The following is a 25,930-nucleotide window of genomic DNA, read 5'->3' as shown; positions in this document are numbered from 1 at the left end:
CTTTTCTGCCTTTCTCTCTTATATTTTAAAGATAGACTTGGCTTCAGAGGCCTGCTGCCCGGATGTGCTGTCTACAACCGTGAAAGAACAAAGTCTGAGAATCTGGGTCATCAGCAATTTCTGCGCTGTGGCCCTTCTTCCCTTCCCTTCCCTTCCCTTCCCTTCCCTTCCCTTCCCTTCCCTTCTCTTCCCTTCCCTTCCCTTCCTTTCCTCCTTCCTTCTTCCTTTCTTATGCAGCTTTGCAATCAGTTAAGCCATCTCTGACATTGGAACAACATAATGCATAATTTAAGCGTAAACAAACTTGGGCTCAGAAATTCTTCTCAAAACTTCTCTTTGAGTCATCACTTCAACAAATATTCCTGTCAGCCACCATCCTCTTACTGGTTCTTAATTTCTTTTGAGGCAGCAAGAGATAGTAGTTACATCTTCACCGAAGGACAAACCATAGGGGAAAGGACCGGGTGAGGACTGCTTGCTTTGCATTCTTTGGTTCATCACTTCAGTTCATCAGGGAAATAAAACTGTCAGCACAGCTCTCTGGGCACGGAGGACATGGGTAGGGTATGTGATTCAAAGTATTGCCCAAGGCTAAAGCCACTGTGTAAGCCTTAATTAACTGGGACAGCCAGGGGCAGGTGCCGTAGAAGAGAACAGTATCATTATTAATGTTAATTTTTATGTGAATATTGGGCAACTCCTGGATGCATTGGTTTCGTAATTAATTTTCTTATAAGTTATGAATGTCCTAGGATAGCCCCTAAAGGAGAGCTGGAGAGAGCAATTCATTTAATTCGGCTTAGTTTTGTACAGGCTCTTCTCGTAGCCGTGTATTTATGACTACAGTTGACTTTTTGCTTTCTCGCGTGGCTTTCTAGAGCTTAGACTAGCTTTGTTTTAAGATGGAAATAGTTAATGATTACTATTATGCTGATTAGGACAGTTTAAGTTCCTCACAGAACTTGCGATTGCATTGGAGTTTCTGACACTTGAATCGGTTATGGCAGGAAATACACAGGTATTTGTCCATTAAATAAATTCCTGCTTTTTTTTTTTTAGTTGAGTTTATCCTGAAAATTGGTTTTCGTTAAGTCAAAGTATTTTGCCTAATGCAAAATATGATATATACTCTGACATTTTTTTCTCTTAAAAGTAGAATTTGTTTGCCTTCCTATTAACATTGATATTTTTTATTGTTCCTGGCCACAGATCTTTCAGTGGGAACAGGTAGGACAAGCTACTTGTGTTTGCCCCATGGCTTAGAAACAAGGCTGATAAGACTATTTTCAGTTGAACCAGATTTTCAGGTAGGACAGAAGTGTTAGAATTCAACAGAAACCCTGGGCAAGGCTGAAGTCAACCCTGGGGGTAAATGGGATAGGGGAGAGCTCAGTGGTGCAGAGAACCAGATTTTCCTTAGAGAACATGACTCCTTTTGTAAAATGAAGACAGTTAAAGGTATAGGATAACCTAAGATACTGAGAGGATTAAATGATATAATTTGCAAATGGTAGCATGAAGAGTAAGGACCCGGGAGATAGTAAACACTTAATCAAAGTTAGCTTTTTATTTGTTTTTTTAATTTATTTTTTATTTTTTTAACGTTTATTTATTTTTGAGACAGAGAGAGACAGAGCATGAATGGGGGAGGGGCAGAGAGAGAGGGAGACACAAAATCGGAAGCAGGCTCCAGGCTCTGAGCGGTCAGCCCAGAGCCCGACGCGGGGCTCAGACTCGCGGACTGCGAGATTGTGACCTGAGCTGAAGTTGGACGCTTAACCGACTGAGCCACCCAGGCGCCCCACTTTTTATTTTTTTTACGTCTCTCTCTTTTCTATTCCTTCTTCCATAAATGAATACACGCATAACTAACCAAGCAACAGGCGTGCCTTGCTGTCTTCCCTTCAGTGCTGACATCGTGGGGCTTACAAGGAAACATCGAAGTCTTCACCGAAAGGATTCCAAACAACCGGCAAGATGAATCCTAAGTGGTGACTTAGAAAATGTAAGAGAGATTGGGGCGTCTGAGTGGCTCAGTCGGTGAAGCGTCCGACTTCGGCCCAGGTCATGATCCTACGCTTCGTGGGTTCGAGCCTGAGCCCCGCATCAGACTCTGTGCTGACAGCTCGGACCTTGGAGCCTAGAGCCCGCTTCGGATTCTGTGTCTCCCTCTCTCTCTGCCCCTCCCCTGCTTGCACTCTGTCTCTCTGTGTCCCAAAAGTAAATACATATTAAAAAAAAAGAAAAAAAAAAAAGAAAATGTAAGAGAGAGATTTTCATCCGTTCCCAATATGGCACAGCATATGCATCAGAGAAATCCAGGAGGGGAAGAAGTGACTCTGGAGTGAAGAGGTCTGGGAGGAACCAATCCTTTGGATGGGTACAGAAAGTGCTCGTGGAGGTCAAGGTAGGGTGGATTGTTGGAGTATCAGGTAGGGAGGGGCAATAAAATTAAACGCATGGGGACCAGAAAGTGCAAGATGTGTTTGTGGAACAGCAAATAACTTAGGTCATTGGCAGGAAAGTACACCATTGGTGATTATTTAGTGAGGAAACGGTGTGTTAGAGTCATTCTAGGGTGGAAACTAGCAGGCATATGTACATTTTTGTTCGAACCACCTTGTAAGTGAGGTTGAAAAATACGATCACTAACATTTCAGTTGGGAATACATATTTGGTTCCTCGCTATGGTCAGAATATGGTCATTAATATGATCTACCCATAAATAAAATCGAGACAGTATAAATCCACAGGCATATGGGAGACTCTCCAGAGAACCCCTTCACATCTTCTCTCGCTGGTTTTTAAGCAGCACTCCAAGCGAATCAGATATTATACGGTGCTTATCTGATATCATATAATAGTTATCCGTGTCGATAGATGGCTCATTCTTGGCACTGGCTTTTTTTGGCCCATGGGAGATACTTATTGACCTGGCAATGGAAAATATTCAGTCTTGGATCAATTTATAAGTACTTATATCCTATTAAATTTAATTATCTATCGAAATGTATCTACTGTTGTCATAGTTTATCACTTTTGGGGGACGTTAATACTAAAATAGTACTGAACAACTTGAATAATTCATATATTCTTTACTTTGTCATCTTTTATTGAACTCTTCAAAATACTTAAACATTTTTCACCTTTATGTGGAATTACTTTATGTAGATTGACTGTCATAAAAAGAGTCTAAAGCAGCATATATGGCCCCAGTGTCAACGCTGATGCTTTTAGGATTAAAATATTTTCTTCATAAAGTAAGCAGCTAAGCTCACATCCAAGAGACATATTCTTGATGACAAATGCTTCTTCTTTTAAGATTTTTTTTTGTCATGTGTGACCATAATTAAGAATTAGAGTAATAAAGGAAGGAAGAGGAATATAATCCAGGGAAACTAAATCCGGGTGGGTCAGATGTTTCTGGACAGGTAGACATTTTTTTTTCATTTGTCAACATTGTATTATGAAAAATGTTTAACATAAATTTGAAAGTAACTATCTGTATGTCCACACCTAGATTATCCATTGACATTTTACTGTGCTTATTTGATTACATGTTTATCCATCCCTTTACCCTGCACGCGTAAAGAATTTAATTCTAACTATGTAAGGAATGACTATGTCAGAGTTCCAGTTGCTTAGATTTATGTTATCTGTGTTCCTGTTTCTGTAGCATCTACCATTACTTCCAAGCAAGATCAATGGGACAGATTAGAAGATTCTGTTCATTATATATATATATATATATATAGTTATATATATAGTTATATATATAGTTATATATATAGTTATATATATAGTTATATATATATCCTTCTTGAGCATGTTCCCAGCATGATTCTGTGGAGCTGTAAGCTTAGTTATGTAACAATCATCTGGGGAGCTTGTTAACTTGATATTCTCCCGGACTTCACTCCCCATTTATCTTAGTCAATAAATCCAACATGAGGACTAAAATCTGCATTTCTTTTTAGAAGCCTTTCAAAAAGTGCCCTAGGTGATTTTAACATGTGGTTGGATTTGAAAACTGTTGACCAAAAGAACTGTATCTTACTGGTCTTTGGAGAAGGCAAGAGCTTTTTGGGGGAAAAGTCAATAATACAATATATAACCATGAATTAAATTCTGCGGTTTACATTCTAAATACTAGAGACTTTCAGAGAGTGGAAAGACCAGTGTGGGCTAAAATATTGGTCAAAGTTTCACGGATGACAAGAGGCTTAAATGGAGTTTAAGAGAATGGGAGAGAGGTGCTGAAGAGATATGAAGTTAGTGGGTTTTGGAGTGTGTCGGATGCTAGAGAGTAGAAAATGTGAATTCCAGAAGATCTTTCAAAGAATAGCCTTGAAGGTCTTTAGCCCCTGTCCTGTCAGCAAATGACACTCGCTAGGGTTTTTAGAATCCTGATGGCAAACTATAGGTGTTGAATTCAACCATAACCTTAGGAAGAAAGAGGGATTCCCTGGAAGGTTTGCACAGCTACAGGAAGGCAGGGGTGTGGACACAGGTGGGATACAAACCCACCAGGGCTCTTTCTTCCCATTTCTCATTTCAGTTACTCCCTGCATTGGCTTCATTCACTCAGACTGGCTTCTTCCGCACGGTGACCACACAGGTCCCCGGAAGCTCTTGGTCTACATATTGCAGCTGTGCTATGTAGGAAGTAACAATGGTATGCAGTTTCAAATTCTAAAATTTCAGGATTAGGCTCTGATTGGCTCAGCCAGATTCCTGGACCAATCAGCTTCCATCCGTTCCTTTGTCCATCCCTCATCATTGTCCAACCCTCAGCCATTGCCACTGCAGCAGGCGCTGGGGTGGGTGCTGAAATTACAAACACAAAAATAACAAGCAGATTCCCCTGCTAAAGACAGAAGCTCCTTGGTAGGCCTGTAATAGCCCATTTGTAGACCTTGGCTGCACGCAGTTCTGTGCAACAGGAAGGCAGTGGGAGCAGGGGGGAGCTAGTAGATTGTGTGAGGCAGGCTATGCATCATTTCCATGCTATTTCGACATTCTGTTTCTTTTCTTATCTACTCTGTTCCGTCAAGGCTGCTTCTTTAAGATGCCAGTTCCTTGCATAAGAAGCTTTTCCTAGGCTGTGCTCTGAGTAGCACCTAGCTTGCTAAAAGGCACTGGATTTCTAACAAGTCATAATAGTTTCTGACAGGATCTCTCTTTTGAAGGAAAATATGAGAAAGCAAGGGGGATGAAAATGTCTTTGTTTTCACGGAAGCATAGTCAGAGCGAATAATTAAGAAATTGATACTCGATTCGGCAGCATTATCTGAGCTGTTAGTCAAAAGAAGGTTGGTGAGGGTGTGGGTGTGTTTGTGTTTCGGGAGGATGGCTGGAAGTTCCCGAGTCTGTTTTTGTCAATGGCTCCATCCAACTGGATGATGAGGGCAAAACTCTTCTGGTTGAGTAGAGCTGTCTATCCGAAATGCCACACTTAGAACAAGTAAATGGCTACTCGGGGGTGTGGTTTGAAGGAAAGAGATGGGGTTGTAAGTCCCAAACGACTTCCTCAACCCCATGTTCAATATCAAAATGCTTTCGTCAGAGAGACAAAATCATTTCTTCTAACTTTAAAAAAAGAGACAGGGGTGCCTGGGTGGCGCAGTCGGTTAAGCGTCCGACTTCAGCCAGGTCACGATCTCACGGTCCGTGAGTTCGAGCCCCGCGTCGGGCTCTGGGCTGATGGCTCAGAGCCTGGAGCCTGTTTCCGATTCTGTGTCTCCCTCTCTCTCTGCCCCTCCCCCGTTCATGCTCTGTCTCTCTCTGTCTGAAAAATAAACGTTGAAAAAAAAATTAAAAAAAAAAAAAAAGAGACAGACACAAATATTTCTGGAAGAGTTAGGACACTGATGTAAATTCATATCAAAATGCTAATAAAGGCTATCAAACACTTACCCCAATTTTTTTATTGTTATTATTGGATGAGGCAGGTGCATTTGCATGTGTGTTTCTGTGTGTAAATTAAGTTCGAGAAATGGATCTCAAATTCTGCCTATACACAATTTTGCCTAGAGCTGATTATGTGGTACGTTTTCTCTTTTACTTCGTACCATGCGCCATTCCTGTTTTTGAATGGGAATTCTGTCTGAAAAATAACAGCAGAGTCAGACATTGGACGCTCTTGGAATATTTATGGCTTTGACCATTTATTTTAACCGTGTGGATATTAGCATTCTATGAAGCTACTTCTCTGAAAATTTAATGCTTTTTAACAGGCACATATGAGTTAACTTTTTTCTCTCGAATCTCTTGTTGAGTAGCAGAGAATAGTTCAACATTCTTTTCCCAATGTGATATCTTTCACTAGAGCGTTATCTCCTTCAAATGACAACGTTTGGATGCAATTCAGATCAGATAAGACCTGTTATTTATTTAAGGCCCTTTAAGAACATGGCCAATTAGAGACTGTTGAATAATAGGCAGATCACTAAGGTTTCCTAGAAAGGGCTCAATAATGGGGTTTTAGAGCTCCCGTTACAAAGCATGGCGGGTTGCCTATTTTTAAAGGAATGTTTATTTTTGGAAATCTGTGATTCTCTTGTTAGCTTCACACTCCTTTGCTCGTAGGTGTCTCAGAGAAATCTGAGCTCTTGTCAGGCTATTTCTATAAAGCCACCTACTTTTTTTTTCTTTCTCATAGGTTGCTTGCAAGAAGGAATTCTAACATAAGTAAAAAATAGTTTTAATGAAACTGTACTCTGCGTGATTCAACTGACTGCAAATCAAGAATCCACCAAATTTCTATTAATGAATTACCTTGTCAATTTATTCAGCAAATACTTACTGAGGGCTTACTATGAGTCAAACACCACAGTCAATGCAACGGCTAAGCTCTCTACTCGTATTTGACGATACACAAACAAACACGTATGAACTTACACCCACAGATGGGCGTCATGTAGCAAGCAAGTGCCAGGCTGAGAATTGCCTCAGGATAATGGGCTGAGTAGTGACCACCATCAACTTCTTTCCTGAGGGTGCTAGAGACAGTCATTTTTAAGAGGGGCCACTTATGTGAGGTCCGCATGAATAGAAAAAAGTTTGGCTTGTGAAAACCTAGAAGACAGCATTCTAGGCAGAGAGAAGAATTGATTCAAAGGGCCCAAGTTGGGCATGGGCTGGGCATGTTGGGGGATGAAAACAGGTCTATGTGACAAAAGATCATGTAGAGAAGTTCAGAGAAGACCTTAGAACAAGGGTCTAGATCATGGACTGTTGTGTAGGTAGGTCAGGGGAAGAAATTTAGATTTTAAGTACAAGGAAAAGCCATTGGAAAGTTTTCAGGAGAGGAGTGGCATGACTGATTTAATTTTTCTGTAGGAGCTGGATTGTAGGAAACAAGCATAGAAGACAGGAAATCAATTATGAGGGAATCGTAGTAAGCTAGGCCAGTGGCTTCAAGGCACAGCTGACGTAGCCCAGAGAGCCTACAGGATAGTAACCTCTTCGATTGGAGAAAGAAAATATTAGATGTGTGTGTGTATATGTGTGTGTGTGTGTGCATATATTGCAATTTTTTTTCTTTAAAACCTTCTATTTCTATATTATATAATGCATAATATACGAATGCCTCCATACGAATATTATTTATAAATAAATCAACGTACATAATGGGTGTGTATGTGTTCAAAACTATTTTATTGACGCAGGTATGATCCAAAAGTTTGGAAGTCACCGGTCTAGGTGTCAGATGATGATGGCTTGGATTTGGCAGTGTAGTGGAGAAGAGAAGTCGATGCAATTGGGGTAAGGTTGGAAGGTGAAATCAACAAGATCTGTTGGTGAATTGGGTTGCGACGGGCGTAGTGGGGGGGGCGTGAGAACACTTACGTCTCAAGACACAGTCCAGCCCCCTGGGAGCCTTGCAGCCCTGTATTTTCCTGACTGAGGACTGGCTGGGGCTGTACTCATTTTCAAGTTTTTGGTTACTTGCTACTTTCCCCCACAATATGGCTATTTCCTCAAGACAAAATAAATAGCTCTTCAGGGCCACCCCTGTATGACATCGGGGGCCACGATTAGCTTTTTGATCTCTGGGGTTGTGTTCTATGGAGTTGTGCCCCAGGACAAACAGTTCAAAATCATACATTGAAAAGATGCCGTGTGTGTGTGTGTGTGTGTGTACACGCACACGCGCGCACGTGTCTTTAAGAGTCTTTTCTCATAGAGTGACGCTGGTTTAGGTGTATTCCCCACCCGCCTCCCAGATGAGGGTCTTTACCTGAGACCACAGAAACAAAGGAATAACTTGAGATTAGTTAACCACGTTATGTCTGCGAGCTGAGGCCTCTTGGATGAGAAGTGACTTCCGGTGCGATCTGGAGCCCAGAACTGAGGCTCTCATTTCTTCCTACTGAAGATGGTTATAGAAGAATGTGACCTGGGGTGTAGGGATCTCCACATCTCTGCTTTTGCCTTTCCCAGGTTCGATGCACCATGGAAAACCTGCTCTCCTCCTCTTCCACGCTCCCCCGGATAACCCACCCACACCCAAGGCGTTAGTGAACTACATTCATCTTAATTAAAATTTTGTCCCCAGAAGCTATTTTCCTTTCCTGTGTCCATTCTTATCTCTACATTCAGAGAGGCTTTCCCTCACACAGCCCTGCACCTGGCTTGACCTCCCTCGGCCTGCTTTATCACGAAAACTGTTTCCTTCTTTACCCCGCATCATGCTAGGTGCTCTGGCGATTATCTTCTGGACAAACCCGCTCCTTCACTGAGATGGAACCCATGCACCAACTCCTACAAAGATCAAACTCTCTCTGTGTTGTTAGAAGGAGATTACAATAATTGTTACATGTTACCCATCATATTGTTACTACGATAACGTGAATTCCAAGTGAGGGACCAACAAATGAACTGTTGGAATATGATCTGTATTTACATGAGACCATTTGTTGGAATATGATCTATATTTACATTAGACACCGTCTTTTTCTTGCAAACGCAGGAACGTAGCCTTCGGTTAGTTGCCGAAAGCACAGTGAACTCTATGTATCCTGGGGTGAAGAATGTGACGTTTTTTCCTAAGGAACAGGACAATTATCTTTTATAGTATTACAATGTTTTAGTTTCTCATGGTAAACAAAATACTACACGAGCAGTTAGAGTTGGTTTTGTTGTTCCATTTTTATTTAAAAAAAAAAATTTTTTTTTTCAACGTTTATTTATTTTTGGGACAGAGAGAGACAGAGCATGAACAGGGGAGGGGCAGAGAGAGAGGGAGACACAGAATCGGAAACAGGCTCCAGGCTCCGAGCCATCAGCCCAGAGCCTGACGCGGGGCTCGAACTCCCGGACCGCGAGATCGTGACCTGGCTGAAGTCAGACGCTTAATCGACTGCGCCACCCAGGCGCCCCTGTTGTTCCATTTTTAATAGGGACACAAAGCCATCGTTTTCTAGTAGAAAGCCGTAGAAAGCCCACTCTGCCATTTTGTTGCCGTTGTTTGTCTTGGGAGGAAACTGAGGCTCGGATGCTGTGTTTTGGTCCTGAATATGTGGAAAACAGTTGAGACAAAACCTCCCCTCTCCAGCAACTGAAAATCAACCCAGGGAAATGGACCATATATGCACAAGATGATTCAAGGTGCTTGGTGCTCAGAAGCCAAGCAGAAAACCCATCATTTCACTTGACAAATCCTGTTTGTCTGTAGCCTGACTAGGAGAACCACAGCAGTATATCAGGATTGGAGTTTGAATAAAAAGATGAAAGCATAGGTGGAAAAAGAAAAATCTTCAGTTCTGCGTACTCTTCTAGTACCTGAAGACTTCCCCACCTGTATTAATTTTTTATTGTTGTTATTAAAAAAATCACCACAGGGGCGCCTGGGTGGCGCAGTCGGTTAAGCCTCCAACTTCAGCCAGGTCACGATCTCCCGGTCCGTGAGTTCGAGCCCCGAGTCGGGCTCTGGGCTGATGGCTCGGAGCCTGGAGCCTGTTTCCGATTCTGTGTCTCCCTCTCGCTCTGCCCCTCCCCCGTTCATGCTCTGGCTCTCTCTGTCCCCAAAAAATAAATAAATGTTGAAAAAAAATTTTTTTAAAAATCACCACAAATTCGATGGCTTGAAATACACAACTCTATTAACTTATAGTTCTGGAGGTCTGAAATCCAAGATCAGTCTCTGAGATGAAATCAAGGTGGCAGCGAGGGTGCATTCCTTCTCGAGTCTCTAGAGTCTGTTTCCTTGCCTTTTGTAACTTCTAGAAGCTTCCTTTGTTCTTTAGCTTGAGGTGTCATGTCCAACTTGAAAGCCAGCCGCATAGAGGGCCCAAATGTTTCTCTCTGTCCCTTTGCTTTTTTTTTTTTAATTACGTCCCCTTCTTTCTTGCTCTGACCCTCAAGCCTTCCTCCCATAAAGATTCTTCTGATTAGATAAGGCCTGCCTAAATAGTCCAGGGTAATTTTCCCATCTCAAGATCTTAGTCACATCTGCAAAGTCCCTTTGGCCACGTCGGGCGACCCGTTCTCAGGTTCTGAGGATTAGAGCCTGGACATCGTTGGGGGCCATCCGTCTTTGTTCGGTGTCACCTTTCAGTTCAGAAGCTGGACTTTTATCCAGAAGCTCACTTTCCAAGGTGAGGAGAGTGAGGCACTCGCCTGAGGGGAAAAAGTTAAGGGACCACTAAAAAGAAAAACCAGTTATCAAGGTAGCATTTTATTTCTTTATTTTTCAGCTAAGACGGCAAAGGAGAAGGTTTATCGTACACGTGTTGCATTCAGCCACAAATGAAAATCCAAGTAGTCCCGAAAGTCACAAGTCCAGAGCCAAGGACCGAAAGGGACTGTTTTGGTCTCTCAAAGGTGGTCGTTGTGATCAGATGGCAATGGATGTTCTAGATCCACTGAATGAAGTTCTAGAAGGTAGGCAGGAAGTTCAACAATTGGTACCAGTGTCCCTGGCCTCTGGCTTTCCTTATTTCTGTTCCTGTGGCTCCACAGGTGCACGAGCTAGTGGTTCCCTTGGACCTCTGCCTCCTCTTCTTTTATGCCCCGGCCTGCGCATTCGCTTCTCCCTCCGCTCAGCTCTCGCGGCACAGAGGTTTCCAAGAAGATGGCGCTAAGGCCGAGAAAGCCTCGAGATAACGTTTTGGTACAATATTAAAAAAAAAAAAATTGCAATTTCAAAAATCGATACTAGACTGCTTTAGTTGTTGTTTTTTTTTTAATTTTGTGTTTATTTTTTAAAATTCACATCCGCATTCGTTAGCGTATCGTGCAACAATGATTTCGGGAGTAGATTCCTTAGTGCCCCTTCCTCAGCCCATTTCCCGCCTCCCCGCCCCCCCCACACACAACCCCTCCAGGAACGCTCCGTTTGTTCTCCGCATTTATGAGTCTCTTATATACCAGACCGTTTCAAATAAAGACGAGATCAGCATTATACTTTTTTTTTTGCAGGTGGTTTTCATGCTGGCCACTGAGGGAGCTAGGGCGGAGAGTGTGGCTGGTCTCACAGGTAGGAGCTGCTGGGTCAGGGCCTTGGCCTTGGGAAAATATCGGCGGCTTTTGGGCCATTGGGTGGTGTAACTTATGTGCCTGGTCACACAGCCAAGCCATAAACCTATTCTCTGACTCCGCTGAAGATTCTGAGAGCTACCTATTATCCTTGACTAAATCCCTTTTCTGCTTTAACAGCCAATTTGCTGTTGTTAGCAGCTAACAATGCTGAATGATGTCATTTATCATAATAAGGACTACCTAATTTGCTTAGGACAGCCAAGTCAGAGCCACAGACATGCATCAGTGTTGAAAGAGCAGCCTGGCTGTGACTTAACCAAAGAAACGAAGCATGGACACTTCATCTAAAAACCCGACCCTAATATTCTCCGGAATCTAAAAATAAAAACTTTACTTCTCAGTTCCTTACCTGCTTACTCCCCCGGTTCCAAATTAGTAGCTTATCGGGGATTTTATTAGTAATAAAAAGATATCGACAGATCAATTCTGGTTGGAATCAATCCTATATGAGGTGCTGGAAGGTGCTTTCTGATATAAGCCTCCTTTCTCTCTCTCTGCTTTTTATACAGGGTAGAATTGTTGGTGATTCCAAATTCCCAGACCTTATCTTCTACTTCTTAAGTTAGCTGGTCTTTCGTTGGTGGGTAAAAGATGATGCTGTGACCGTTTACTTCAAAATTTTCAGAGGGTATCTGGTTCACGCCAGTACATTTTTGTTCTTTCTTGATTCTTTCTTTCTTAAAATATTTCTTATCTTTTTTGTCCAAATCAGTTGGATTGAATTGGCTATATATTAGAATCGACTGTACATTCAGAAAATAATTCCTTTAATGATGATAAGGGACCGAAGGGTTCTGGCTTAAGATGGCTAAGCGGAAGGATCCGGAACTCACCTCACCCCATAGACACGCTGAATCTATTGCTACATACAGAGCAATTTCCTCTGGGAGGCGGAGGGAGAAAACATAGCAAGAGACTGATCGCTGAGATCACATCATAACTCTGTGTCTGGTAGAAAATAACATATAAAACATAAGCAAACGTTGACCATGTTTTACTAATCACTATAGTAATTACTATAACAATTACTATAGTTTAAGGTGGTTTATGACTGTTTGACCCATGGGACAGTATAATTTATGACTGTGACCAAATCATTGTCCTTCTGTACTGAACGATGTGGAGAATATCCTTTCTTTGATCTCTTTTGAGGAAAACGAATCCATATTTGTTTTCTGGGTACGGACAAAATACCCGACATTGCCAATACCGGAGATAAAAGAAAAAACTATAAGGCTTGCCTCTAGGAACTTACAATTTAATCGGAGAATGGAAGTTTTTATTTAAGAAAAACTATGGCGTAAGATATGAGAATGTATGGAATCAAGTGCAAAATCATAGGGTACAATCTGAGCCTTACGTAGGTTGAAGGTTTAGACATTTATTTAATTTTTTTTACATTTATTTCGAGACACAGAGAGAGAGCATACGCAAGGGAGGGGCAGAGGGAGGGAGACAGAAAATCCCAGTGTCTGAGCTGTCAACAGGGAGCCCAATGCAGGGCTCAAACTCACCAATCAGGAGATCACGACCGGAGGCAAAATCAAGAGTCGGACGCTCAACTGACTGAGCCTCCCAGGCGCCCCTAGACATTTATTTAGATGAATGGTGGCCAGAGCCCTCTGAGTGGGCTTTCTTGAGAATGATTATGGTGCACCCTTCTTCTCCGCTAGAGAAACTTCAAAATTTAGAATATGAATGAAAGAACATGATATGAATTACATTCATATTTAATTGAGATGATGACTTAAAGAAGGCTGGAATGGATAGCACAAGAAGTAGGTGGTTATCAGCTTGGACCGAACCAAGAAAGTATAAACCACTTAGGGTATTTCCGGCATAGAGGTGTTTAAAACGGGGAGTTAGATCATCAAAGTGTTGGGAAGGATGCAAGAGCAGAAGAGGGAGGGCGTTTTCAGAGATAAAGGGCTCCAGGGGGCTGTTGTCAGCCCTGTAGCCCCCGGCCCATCTGCCCCAAGCTGCCTCTGGTGATCTGTTGCTAAACAATACAACCTAGAGCAGTGTATTGCAGGGACCATAGGAGCTGATACCTACTGCTTCCGCCTGAGGAGGAAACGTCCCTTCTCTTTTCCCTCCCTCTAATCTCCCGTGAAAGTCTCCTTTGGCAGGACCCCCACTGGAGCCCTGCTGGCAAAGGAGCCTGTGAAATGTACTTTACAGGCTTCTAGTTCCTGCTAGGAGCTAGACACTCTCTGGCTCAGGAGTGACATGATGCCAGTGCTGTTTTCGAGAGAGTTCTCCAGCGGTGGCTGTTCCCGATAATGCTTTTCTTTCTTTTTTTTTTTTCCTCTTCTAACTTACCCAGTCTCCCCTTGCCACTGCCTTTGGGTTTGGTTTTGCCTTGTTATCATCTGCCACAGTAGCCTTTTACACGCATTTTATAGGACTTAGTTTTACCTCCCTAACTGGGCTTTTAAAGATGGGGAGCACAACTTGATTTATTAGCGAAGAATTTGCTGTAGAGGGAACAAAACAGTCTTCGTGGTGCCGATGACAGAGCAGGGAGAAAGACATTTATAATCTGCTCTCAAGCTTGTATTCCAGCACAGGAGGCTGTGAATGAAGAAATCAATGCATATTTCATATTATTTGGGGACAAATGCTGTGAAGAAGAATAAAGTAGGGTAAAGTGAAAGAGACAGATGACGGTGGGGATGGTGGGAGGCTATCTGAGACCTGGCGGCCAGGGACAGATTTTCTGCTAAGCGGGCCTGTGGGATACGAGATAGGGAGTCACGCGCACATCCAGGGTGGGAGCTTTCCAGGCAGGGAACAGCAAACGCAGACTTGAGACAGCAGCTAAATGATGTGTCAGAGGAACAAGGAGTCTCGGGAACCGGGGAGGAGAGAGTGAGGGAAGGCGGTGAGAAATCTGACCAGCATGGGGAGGAGAAAGGGGTAAAGACTGCATAAGACATATATCTTTTGTATTCCTCATAGTGTTTGTTTCTTTCTGGCAAGGTAACGTGTTTAACCCCAGTCTTCAAACCCAACACCCCCCTCCTCACCCATTATCTTTTTTCCTTTTTGTATATTCTGTTTCTTTTCCTCTCTGAGGTGACTCCTTAGCAACATTTCTTTTTCCCTTTATTAAATTGCAAGACCACTTTCCAGAACGAGGTGTATAGATCAGCTATTCCTGCAGGCAGGTTGCCTTAGCAACAGGGAAAATCTTACCCATTTCAGCAAAACCTTATCAATAAAGAAGTCTCATAAGAGACTAATGTGCACATCATTAAAGGTCTGCCCTGCTCTTCCTCCGTCCTCTCCACGGCGATTCTCATCGCTAATGAGGTGAATGCCTGTTGACTGAATGGCGTCCCAGGAGCGGACGCTAAGATAGCCTAATAAGAGAACGATCCTTAGCAGTCGCAGTAGACGACCCCGAGTTACCATAATGTTTTGGCTTCCTAGTTGTACCACCCGCGTTCTGATGTTGCTCAGGCAGGGTTCCATGTGGAACCCTGGCATCTGGTTGGACTCACCCGTATCCATTGCCTCGACACCTTGGGCAATGAGAAGGCGGGTGTCTAGAAGGAGGAAGAGTGTATCCAGTCTTGCCAACTGCAGCCTATGAATGAGCAGGTATGTGGGTCCCTGAAGGGACAAAAGGAAGTTTAAAAAAAAACCACAAACAAACATACATCACAAACCTTTCAGGTTAAAACTGAAGATACTTAATGCCTCCGAGATACATTATACAATTTATGGTAAAAAACAAAGTATATAAACTAAGACTTCTTCATTACAATAAGTTGTATTTCTGGTCTTAAATATTTATTAGAAATCTAAAGAAGAAGCTTTGTATTCAGAGAAACAATATATATACACACATATACATATACACATACATATACGCCTAAATACATATCTATCTATCTATCTATCTATCATCTATCACTTATATCTATTAATTGATTGGCTGGTTGATTGATTAGAATTGGCTCACATGATTCTGGGGGCAGGCAATACCTAAATTAGTAGGGTAGACTTGTAGGCTGGAAATTCAGGTAAAAGTTGATGTGTCTGTCTTGAGTCCACAGGGCATCATGCCAGAAGGCAGGCAGGATTTCTATGTTAAAGTTTTGGGAGAATTTTTTTTTTTTTTTTCCCGGAGGAAACCTCGGTCTTTGCTCTTAAGGTCAACTGATTGGATGTGGCCCATCAATTTATGGCGAGTAACCTGCGTTGCTCAAAGTATATTGATTTAAATATTGGGGTGCCTGAATGGTTCAGTTGGTTAAGCGTCTGACTCTTGACTTCGGGTCAGGTCATGATCTCATGGTTTGTGAGTTTGAGCCCCATATCAGGTTCTGCACGGACAGGGCGGAACCTAGTTGGGGTTCCATCTCCCTCTCTCTCGGCCCCTCCTCCCCTCTCTCAAAATAAATGAAAAAAAAAAAGTATATTAATTTAAATGTTAATCACATCTGTAAATACCTTCACCAACACTGAGACTGGTGTTTGACCAAACAACTGGGCAATGGAGCCTACCCACATTGACACGTAAGATTAACCATCACAAAGCTCAAAATAAGAGATTTGACTTTGATATCTCTCTTTTCTAAGGGTAGTTTCTTTTTTTTTTTAAATGTGAGGGAATAAAAAGGAAGTGAAGCTAGGATCCAGAAGAAATATGGCAGCTAGAATAAAAGTGATTCTAGTAATTCTATCAACTTCCTTATCCTTTTTTTTTTTTTATTTCCTTAATTATAGAACTTTTATATGGCAAAACCATTAGGGAAACATTCAGCAGGCTGATGAATCAGAATTTGCTTTATAATTATTTTATGTAGTACCATGAAGTTAAAAAATAATCTTGTACTTTGACAACAGAAAACTGCTACATATCCTGGATAAAATTAAAATCTGTATAATTTGAGGCTTTTTCGGTAAGTAAATAATGCCTTTCATTAATGTGGTATGGTTTGATTAAAACAAGTAATAATTGGCTTTGGCAATAAACATGTATAAAGGACTAATATCAATGAATTCACCGGTCTTGGGTTTTGTCTCCACAGGGATGTCTCTCTCTGTGGCTGTGTGGCTATAGTTTATGTGTATTTGTGCAGTATTTTATGATTATCAGTTTCTATCATTAGATGATCTTCTCCTGCAAAGCAGGAGTCACGGCTTCCATGTTTTGGTAACATTCTTTCCCATCTGATACGGTCTCTGCTGATCCTGGACCTATAATGATATTGTGAACCCGTGAGTATGGCCACACTGTGACAGTTAGTTTTATGTGTCAACTTGCCTAGGCTATAGTAACCAGTTATTTAATGGAATTCTGCTGTGAAAGTATTTTGTGCATGTGGTTGATATCTACAATCAACTGACTTTAAGGGAATTGCCCATGATAATATGGATGGGTTTTATCCAATTAGTTGAAGGCCTTAAGAGCAAAAACTGAGTTTTCTTAAATGAAGAAGAAGTTACACCTCAAGACTGTAACATAGAAATCCTGCCTGAGTTTCTAGTCTGTCACCTGCCCTATGGTTTTCAGACTCGCCAGCCTTTACAATCATATAAGCCAAATGCTTGAAATAAATCTCTTAAAAATTTCATATATACTGAATACATATGTACACATGCATATATGTGTATATGCGTATGTATATATTTGTATATACATACCCTACTGGTTCGGTTTCTCCGGAGAACCCTGAATAATACCCACACAAATATTGCTTTGGTTTGATTCATTCATTTGCGTTATTGAACTTGGAATGGATCTGTTAAAAATTAGTGTCTATATGAGACTGCTTAGCCCAATGGAAATAAGTCATTTAGGCCATGATGCTGTGGAGCAAATAGCTATTTTACTGGGGATGGCTAACAACTTGTAAAACCTTTTACAGGTTAGATTGAATGTAGGGTTTATTAAACTAGACAGTATCATCTTATAAATCTAATTTTTGTTGGTTGTGGGATTCAACATGGAAAGTATTAATTAATTAAATATTAATTAAATATTCCTTAGCATTGGATGTCTAGTAAAAAAAAATAGATTAATATCATGGCAATGCCTAAAATCATGACCGTTTGTAAACTGTATGGATCCCTCTGCAAATGAAAGCATCCATGAGCAGGAGGGTTGAGAACATTTATCATGTCAGATGGATGAAGTTCCAAGCATGTGGTAAGGATCCTTGCATGAAATTTCAGTCCCTTAAAAAAGGATGCCGGAACCTGAGCTTGGTTTAAAAAACAAATACCAGCCAAGGGATGTGGCTTAGTTTTCTGAAAAAGGACACTAAGTTAGAGAACAGCAGGGACGCTCAGGGTGTGGACTAATTACCATCAGTACATCTGTTTGAGAAGGCGCTTTGTGTAGATGCATTCTCAGTACTATTTCAGAAATGCAGACACAAATATACAGTCTTAAGAAACCCGGCCCGGAGTCACTTTGTGACGGAGGGCAGAGAACTGGCAAGGGTTTCTTTTTGTTTTTTTTTTTTAAATTTTTTTTTTCTTAACGTTTTATTTATTTTTGAGACAGAGAGAGACAGAGCATGAACAGGGGAGGGTCAGAGAGAGAGGGAGACACAGAATCTGAAACAGGCTCCAGGCTCTGAGCTGTCAGCACAGAGCCCGACGCGGGGCTAGAACTCATGGACCACGAGATCGTGACCTGAGCCGAAGTCGGACACTCAACCGACTGAGCCGCCCAGGTGCCCCTAGGGTTTCTTAAAAGAGAATTTTCTGTGTGGGTGTGAAAACATGTGGTTTTACAAATTATCACGAGTGCCACCAAACCCACAATTTTATTACTCACATAAAATGTTCTTCTGCTTTCTTGAGTTAACCAATGAAATCTGGGAAGTCTGACATATGATTATTTATTACAGGTTGGGCCAGCCTGGTCCAGAAAGTACAGGCTCAGAGGGGATGGTTTTGGGCGATTTGAGTCAGACGTAACATATGGGCCCCTCTCTGCTCTTTTGTCAAGTCTGGTGACTTTTCACCTGCCTTCGGTCTCCAGGGCTCCTGGTCAAGTTACTCCTCCAATAATTTGCTTCCTGACATTATCTTCCTCTGACCAGTTTTCTTCCTCCACTCTGCTGATTCTCCTTTTTCTCCCCCTCTGGCTTGCCGAAATGCTTTCTTCCTTACAGAATGGCATTGAAGACACCCCTAAGTGCCTTAGCACCAAAATTAAGTCATTTCAGGTGATAATTTTTTCATCGATGGAAAAAAAGAATCCCAGTCCCGTCTTCTCATATCTTCCCCTCTCTCCTGCTTGCCACTGGTGAAGAAGAGGGTATGTTGAAATCACAAGAAAACATGGAATTATGTTGAGAATCCTCCAAAATTGGCCATCGAATGGTTTCGGGTTGTGTTATGGCTGCCGCCCTCAGAAGAATCTGGAAGACCTCTGTCTACTCCTGTGGGAGACAGAGGGGAACAGCAACTCAGAGAAGAGCTTCCTCTAGAATAGAACCAAGGACATGGGCCTCTGAGGCCCAGCCTGGTAACACGTGTGGGGACACCCTGGGCCTTGTGGGTAGATCAGGATAAAAAGAGTGGGAGTGAGTTGGGCACCCCCCTCGCTCATGCGGAGACTAAAGGGTGTCCTTGGGAAAAGAACAGAAATGCTTTCACACGCCCTTCAAGTGTGCATGTTTGCGGACAGCCGGTCTTGTCCTGGGAGAGGACGACACCTACCTGCCCTTCCTGCCATCGTGACCATGTAGCACCCCACCTGTTCTGGGAGGTGCGCTTGAGAGGTAGCGGTTGTTCCAGTCTCTCTTCTGTCATGTGACCAAAGCATCACCCTTCCTACTTCTAGCTGCCTTCCAGAGGTATGACTCAGATCTCCGCATGTGTGCAGAATCCGGCCTGCCCACGCCCTCCGTGTCCTTCCCTGTTTCCCTCTCGCATCTCGTGCTCTTGATTCCCAAAGACAACACTCTTCTCCCAATCAAGAAGCTTGGCACTTTGGACTTCTCCTTGACTCTTCTTCACGTCTGATCATTCATGTGTGGTCGGCTTCAAGTTCTGCAGCTTGTTGGCCCGTGGTTCATGTTGTGTAGCTATTCTCCTTCTTCCAGGGGCTTTGTGAATGCTCTGTCTGAGACTGATTTACCTCGTGGGACAGCCTTCTCATTGGCTTGTTCCTCTTTCCTCTCCCTTCCAAGCTAAATCCTTTAGCTAGACTTGCTGTCTTAAAAAAAGATCCTCTTATCTCTCTGCTGTTATTCAGAAACTCTCAGTTTATATCCCTTTGCTTGGTTTCCAGAACCCTCTCGTCATTCCTCAAGCATTCTTATTTCTCCATCAGAGTGTCTTCACTGCATTGGAAAGGTCCTGTGGCCAGAGGGACAGAGGCTGCTTATTCTTACCTGGCTGTCTTTCTCTTCCTCTTCATCTATGCCTGTTAGCAAGGACGATTTAAGTTCTTGTGGCCCTCCCTTGGTACTTTGAAGCCCGGCATCACTTCCTTTGCATGGCTGGGCTCCTTTCATTTCTCAGATGCTTAGCACCCCTTTCGTGTTTCCTCTCCAGTGCTCACTATTGACTACAGATCTTGACTACATCTTGGTGGGCACTGTACCCGGGGTGAGGGAAGAACGTGGTCTTCCTCCCCATGAAAGCAAGGGCTCAACAGGCCATCTTGGATGACCACACCAACCTGGAAATGGGGCACCACATTTCCTTGTAGCCACCAAAGAAAGCCCTCCACAAAGCCTTCATGGCAATGTAGGTTTCACCAAAGATCTCCGGGGAGACGGCTGGAGAGGGCGTCCGTTACACGACCGGTAATCACGATCCCTCTTGCTAAGGACTGAGAGCGATATCATTTCCTGTCTCTGTGTTAAACAATACTGGGACCAAGCCTACTTTCCTGTCCTCGTGTTACCTGGAGTCAGGGATAGCTGTGTGTGTGTGAAACGACACGGATGACCATTCAACAAAACAAGCAAAACAAAACAAAACACAGTAACAGAAATCTATGCTGCTCACTCCAGAAGACACTTGCTCCTGGAAGACCAGACTGTGGATCACCGAGGAGCTTGCTCTTCGGGGCCCTCTTCAAAATCTCCACCTCACTGTCCCCATCAAGCCACAGCTGTTAGGTTCTGGTTCTGGCCAACCCCACCCGGTTCCCTGCTTGGAAGACCCACCTGAAGATGACCCAGGACTCAAAATTCCATACGTGTGTTTTCACAGTTTCTCCGTTTTGAGACACCGCTACGCTCTGTCAGGTCTTGTTTTGTCAAGTACTGTTACCATGGAAAGTTAATAAGCTACACTTTGCTTGAGCAACAGATGTGCCTGGTGGCTTTTTGGGAAACTGATGAAAAGATCTTTCTGTCTCCCTCAGAGTCCGCCATCTTCTAGGCTTTTAATCTCTCATCGTGTGGCTCCTAACTGAGCCTCTGCCCCCAATTCCTCTTCCACAGGCAAGGAAATTTAGGTCAGCCTGACTGACAAACCCAGACGCCTTGGAGGGCCAACCGTCAGGTAGGCTTACCTAACATCTACCCAACAAGGTGGCTCTCTCTCCGCAGAAATTAATATGATGGTCCCGGTAATGTTAAATAGCGTAACTCTACCTGCAGTCTGGATGGCGTAGAAGCCTCTGTGGAGTCTTTATGCATTGCTTTTCATTTCTTTCCTCTCTACCTATCGCAGGAGGCTGAAAACAGCTGCCTAGCAGCTGCTCAAGAAATTGTTTGAAAGAGTAGAATCAGCAAGAAAACATTCAGAACCCTGACTTGACCATACTTCCTCTCTTCTCAGGACAGGAGAGTTTGTTTTTTGTGTGGGTATAGTTTTACACAAGGATTATAGTCCTCTCCAACCAACTTCTCCTGTTTTAACACCATGGCGTGTCAACGTCTCTGATTTCAAACAAAAAAAAGTAAGAAAGGATATGAGGATACCCAGAAATTCTTCGGGATTAACCAGTGTTTCTGTAACCCTTTTGGAAGCATGGTGGGATTTTTTAGAGCACAAGTGCACTTTTAAAAGTTCCCTATAAATGTAATTTTTAACGACTATATAACATTCCATCTGAATCCCATTCAGTAATTTTCCTTACGGCTTCCTTATTGATAGGCATTTTGGTTGTTTATAATGTTTTAAGATTTTGAACATTCCTAAGAACAAATCCTTGTCTGCATTCCTTACTGTTTCCTTTCAGGGTAGATTTCTGGTAGTGGCATTCCTGCATACAGAGCGATGGTTATTTAAACGTCTTTAACTAGGGTTGGGGGCGGGGTGCCTGGCTGGCTCAGTTGGTTGAGTGTCTGACTCCTGTTCAGTCAGCTGAGAGCTCAAGTCTTGCTCTCAGGGTTGTGAGTTCCAGTCCTGTATTGGGCTCCACCGGGGGGTGGGGGTCGGTGGAGCCTACTTAAAACACAAAATGAAACAAACAAACAAAACATTAAAAAAAAAAAAGCAGTGAAAATCTGTAACTAGACATTGTACACGGGTCTCCCTTTGGAGATTTGAGATGTCCCTTGTGAGGTGGTTTAATTTATGGCAGGGAAAAAAATATGCTGAGTTAGTTGTCAGCACGATCTGCTGACCATGTTTGTACGGAAATCGACCTTTTGAATAACAGTGAACACCAAGTTCTATCTTTGCTTTTATGTATTTAGTTTTTAAAATTATTTCTTTTTGAGAGGGAGAGAGAGAGCACAAGCATGGGAGGGGCAGAGAAAGAGGGAGACAGAATCCCAAGCAGGCTCCAGGCTCCGAGCTGTCAGCACAGAGCCCGACGCGGGGCTTGGACTCACCGACCTGAGATCATGACCTGAGCCGAAGTCGGACGCTCAACCGACTGAGCCGCCTGGGCGCCCCCACCTTTGCTTTTAAACAATCACAAGCAGACCTACTGGACGGTGGCTGGGGTCTGTCTGTTTAGGGAGAAACCGTAACCATTTCAAACGCAAGGTTCCGGAAAGGTGGTGCTTCTCGGCTTCACCGGAGCTGCAGCCAGCCCGCGCTTCCTGGAGAACGCAGAGGCATGGTCCTGGGGCTCCTTCCTGGCCCAGGTGGGACATTCATGCATTCCCATTTGGGACCATCGTCCTGCCTTGGGATTACTTTCTCTGTGTTCTTTTTTTTTTTTTTTCACTAGAACACGTTGTACTTTTGAAAAGCCAGACCCTCTTTTCTCTCCTCCCTTATGCTGTGTTGAGAGTGGTGCCTTTCCCCAAATTGTCTAACCAAGCAGAGTAATTAGTGCCCAAGGAGACAGGAGGCCCGACTGCCTTTCCCGAATGAATGGTTTTCATGGGAACAGTGTGAACGCACTGGACTCAGCAAGGAAACTTGCCAGTGACCTTGTTTGGTGCCGGCCCTGCTGTTTGGTTTTCTAGAACTTGTTTATATTGCTGATGCTCTAATAAACAGCCCTTTTCACGGGGGCAAATCCTTGAAATAGTTCTATTCCCAACATGAGTCCCTATTGCCGGTCAGATGCTCCCGCACGTAATTAGCTGAGTGGTTGTTGTTCTCTGGTACGTGGGCTCAGAAATCGGTAAGCCCCTGGTCTTTTACCCCTTGTGTGAAGGTTTTCTTCAGCTACTCAGTCTTCAAATGTTCATCAATTGGCCAAGCGGGTCAGATTCTGTTTGGGGCACTGGGGAGGGAGTGATGGATGAGACAGACAAGGCCCCGTTTCTCATGGAGCTTACTATCTCATGGAGCTTACCGTCTCATGGGTGTAGTCGGACAATAAACAGATAAATAAATACGAAAGGTGTCAGATGCTGATAAGGAATGCAGAAAATTAGAATAGCCTGCTGTGACGGTGAATTTCTACCCCTGTTCGCGTGATCTAGGAAGGCATATCTGAGCTAAATTCTGAATAAGGGCTCAGATTGACCTGTTTAGAAGAGGGTTGGAACGTGTCAGGACAAGGAAGAAGTAAGTATAAATCCCCAAGGCAAGGAAAAGATTGGTGGAGTTGATAAACAGAAAACCCAAAGGAAGGCCACATGGAAAGGACTTGAGTAAGGGGGTGTGGTATGTGATAAGGTTTGACAAATAGTCAGAGGCCAATCACAAGGGGCCTTGAAAGCCAGAATGAGGTGACAGGGTTTTATTCTAAGTGTGATAGGAAGCCATGAAGATTTTGTTTTTCAGGTTATGTATTTATTTTGAGAGAGACAGAGAACAGCATGAGTGGGGGAGGGGCAGAGAAGGAGAGAGAGAGAGAGGGAGAGGGAGACAGAGAATCCCAAGCAGGCTCCGCACTGTCAGCACAGAGCCTGATGTGGGGCTTGAACCCACGAACTGTGACGTCATGACCTGAGACAAGGCCAAGAGTCGGATGCTTAACTGACTGAGCCACCCGGGGTGGGGGGGCCCAAAAGCCATGAAGAATTTTAGGCGCTGAGTGACATATTGTGATCTATGTTTTTATTAAATTTTTTTTTTCAACGTTTATTTATTTTTGGGACAGAGAGAGACAGAGCATGAATGGGGGAGGGGCAGAGAGAGAGGGAGACACAGAATGGGAAACAGGCTCCAGGCTCTGAGCCATCAGCCCAGAGCCCGACGCGGGGCTCGAACCCACGGACCGTGAGATCGTGACCTGGCTGAAGTCGGACGCTTAACCGACTGCGCCACCCAGGCGCCCCTATGTTTTTAGAAACCCATTCTGCTGGCGATTTATTAACCGCCTGGCAGGAACAGAGGAAGCCACAAGGCCACTGAGGAGGCCATGCAGAGGGGATCCCGGAGGGAGATGGGAACTGACTGAGCTAGAAAGGCATCAGCGGACATGGAGAGGGGTGGCAGAGTCGGACCGCGCGTGCGCACATTTTCTTTTAGCACCAGCTGGTTCTCCGACACCCCCTGGGTGTCCCAACAGTTCGTTTCAAGTCTGCCCAGAGTTCGCAAAGACCCTACGGATTAAGGACTCAGTTCCACAAGACCGCTCTACTCCAGACACCAGCACTGTGTGGGGTCTCCAGGCTACCTGCACTCTTGCCTGGCTGATGACAACTTTGGGGGAGTCCACGATGTGTCTTCTGCTTTGATAATTTGCTGGAAGCACTCACAGAACTCAAGGAAGTGCTATACTCACTACCAGAGTTATTATAAAGGATACAGTGGACGGCTAGGTGGAGAGGTACACAGTGCGAGGTCTAGAAGAATCTGAAGTACAGGAGCCCCTGCTCCCATGGAGTCAGGATACACCACCTTCCTGGCATACGTTCCCCAACCCAGAAGCTTCTTTACGCTCATTGGAGGAGCGCGTTTATGTATCCAAGTTTCATTGCATGGGAACGATTGATTAAACCATTGACTGTTGGCAATTGGAGTCAATCTCCAGCCCCACTGGTTTCCCTGGAGGTAGTGAAAGTTCTCACACTCGAATCCGTGCTTGGTTCCTTCAGGGATCAGTCTCCATTTGGAGCTATCTAGGGCCCCTGCCAAGAGTTGTCTCATTGGCATAAACCCAGGTATGGTTGAAAAGGGGCTTGTTGTGAATAAAAAAAAGACATCCCTATCCCTTAGGAGATCCATGGGTTTTTAGGAGCTCTACCAGGAAAGGCGACAAAGATTAAATATACATTTTTTTTTATTATACCCAAACTGGAGATAGATTTTAGAGACTTGGATGGCAGAAAAGGGAGTCTGGGTGTTAGGGTTCTCTAGTGAAACAGAACCAATAATTTATCTATCTATCTATCATCTATCTATTATCATCTATCTAAAAAGATTTATTTTAAGAAATGGCTCATGTAATTGTGGAGGCTGGGGAGTCCGAAATCTACAATGTGGATTGGCAGGCTCAGGACCCAGGGGAGCCAACAGTGCAGTGGCAGCCCAAAGATATCCTACCAGAGCATTTTCTTTTGTTTGGAGAGACTACTCTGTTTTATTCATTCAGGCCTTCAACTGATTGGATGAGGCCCACCCACGCTATGGACGTCAATCTACTTTCCCCAAAGTCTATGTAGATGTTAATCTCATCCAAAGACAGTCTGCAAGTTGACCCATAAAATCAACTATCGCAGTGGGTAACTCCCAGTTTTCTTGCTTCTGCATTACCAAGTTATACTGGTGTCTGGGCTTATTCAATACGGGCACAGACATATGACATAATTTGAATTGTATGATTTCCAAAATTGTTTACATCACTCTACAAGATTTCATTTTCTCCCCAGCATTGTTTTGGGTGGCGATGAGGACTCAGTGGGAAGAAGGGGAGGGTTAGAATTACTAGTTGATGTATTTTAAAATTTCAAATCAATTGGGAATCTCTTGCCCACTGTCTAAGAGAAGGAAGGAAGGAAGTCAGGGTGCAGACTCCTGCAGCCCAGTGAACCCGTCTCAGTTGCAGGGGTCACGGAGCACCTTCCACAGGGCAGCTTCCTTACCAGTAGGCGATTTCAGG

The 25,930-nt window shown here is 43.5% G+C and overlaps 1 long non-coding RNA gene across 1 annotated transcript; it reads left to right on the top strand.

The window, feature by feature from the left end:
- Nucleotides 1-373: 373 nt before the first annotated feature.
- Nucleotides 374-8,559, top strand: LOC125157542 (uncharacterized). Its single transcript, XR_007149011.1, has 3 exons — nucleotides 374-464; nucleotides 7,671-7,767; nucleotides 8,446-8,559. It is a non-coding gene; the product is annotated as an uncharacterized LOC125157542 (long non-coding RNA).
- The last annotated feature ends 17,371 nt before the right edge of the window (nucleotides 8,560-25,930 follow it).

This window comes from Prionailurus viverrinus, chromosome A1, assembly GCF_022837055.1.
Source record: "Prionailurus viverrinus isolate Anna chromosome A1, UM_Priviv_1.0, whole genome shotgun sequence".
Taxonomy (NCBI): Eukaryota; Metazoa; Chordata; class Mammalia; order Carnivora; family Felidae; genus Prionailurus; species Prionailurus viverrinus.
The sequence above is the reverse complement of the archived record's forward strand: the minus strand, read 5'-3'. Positions and strand labels throughout refer to the sequence as shown.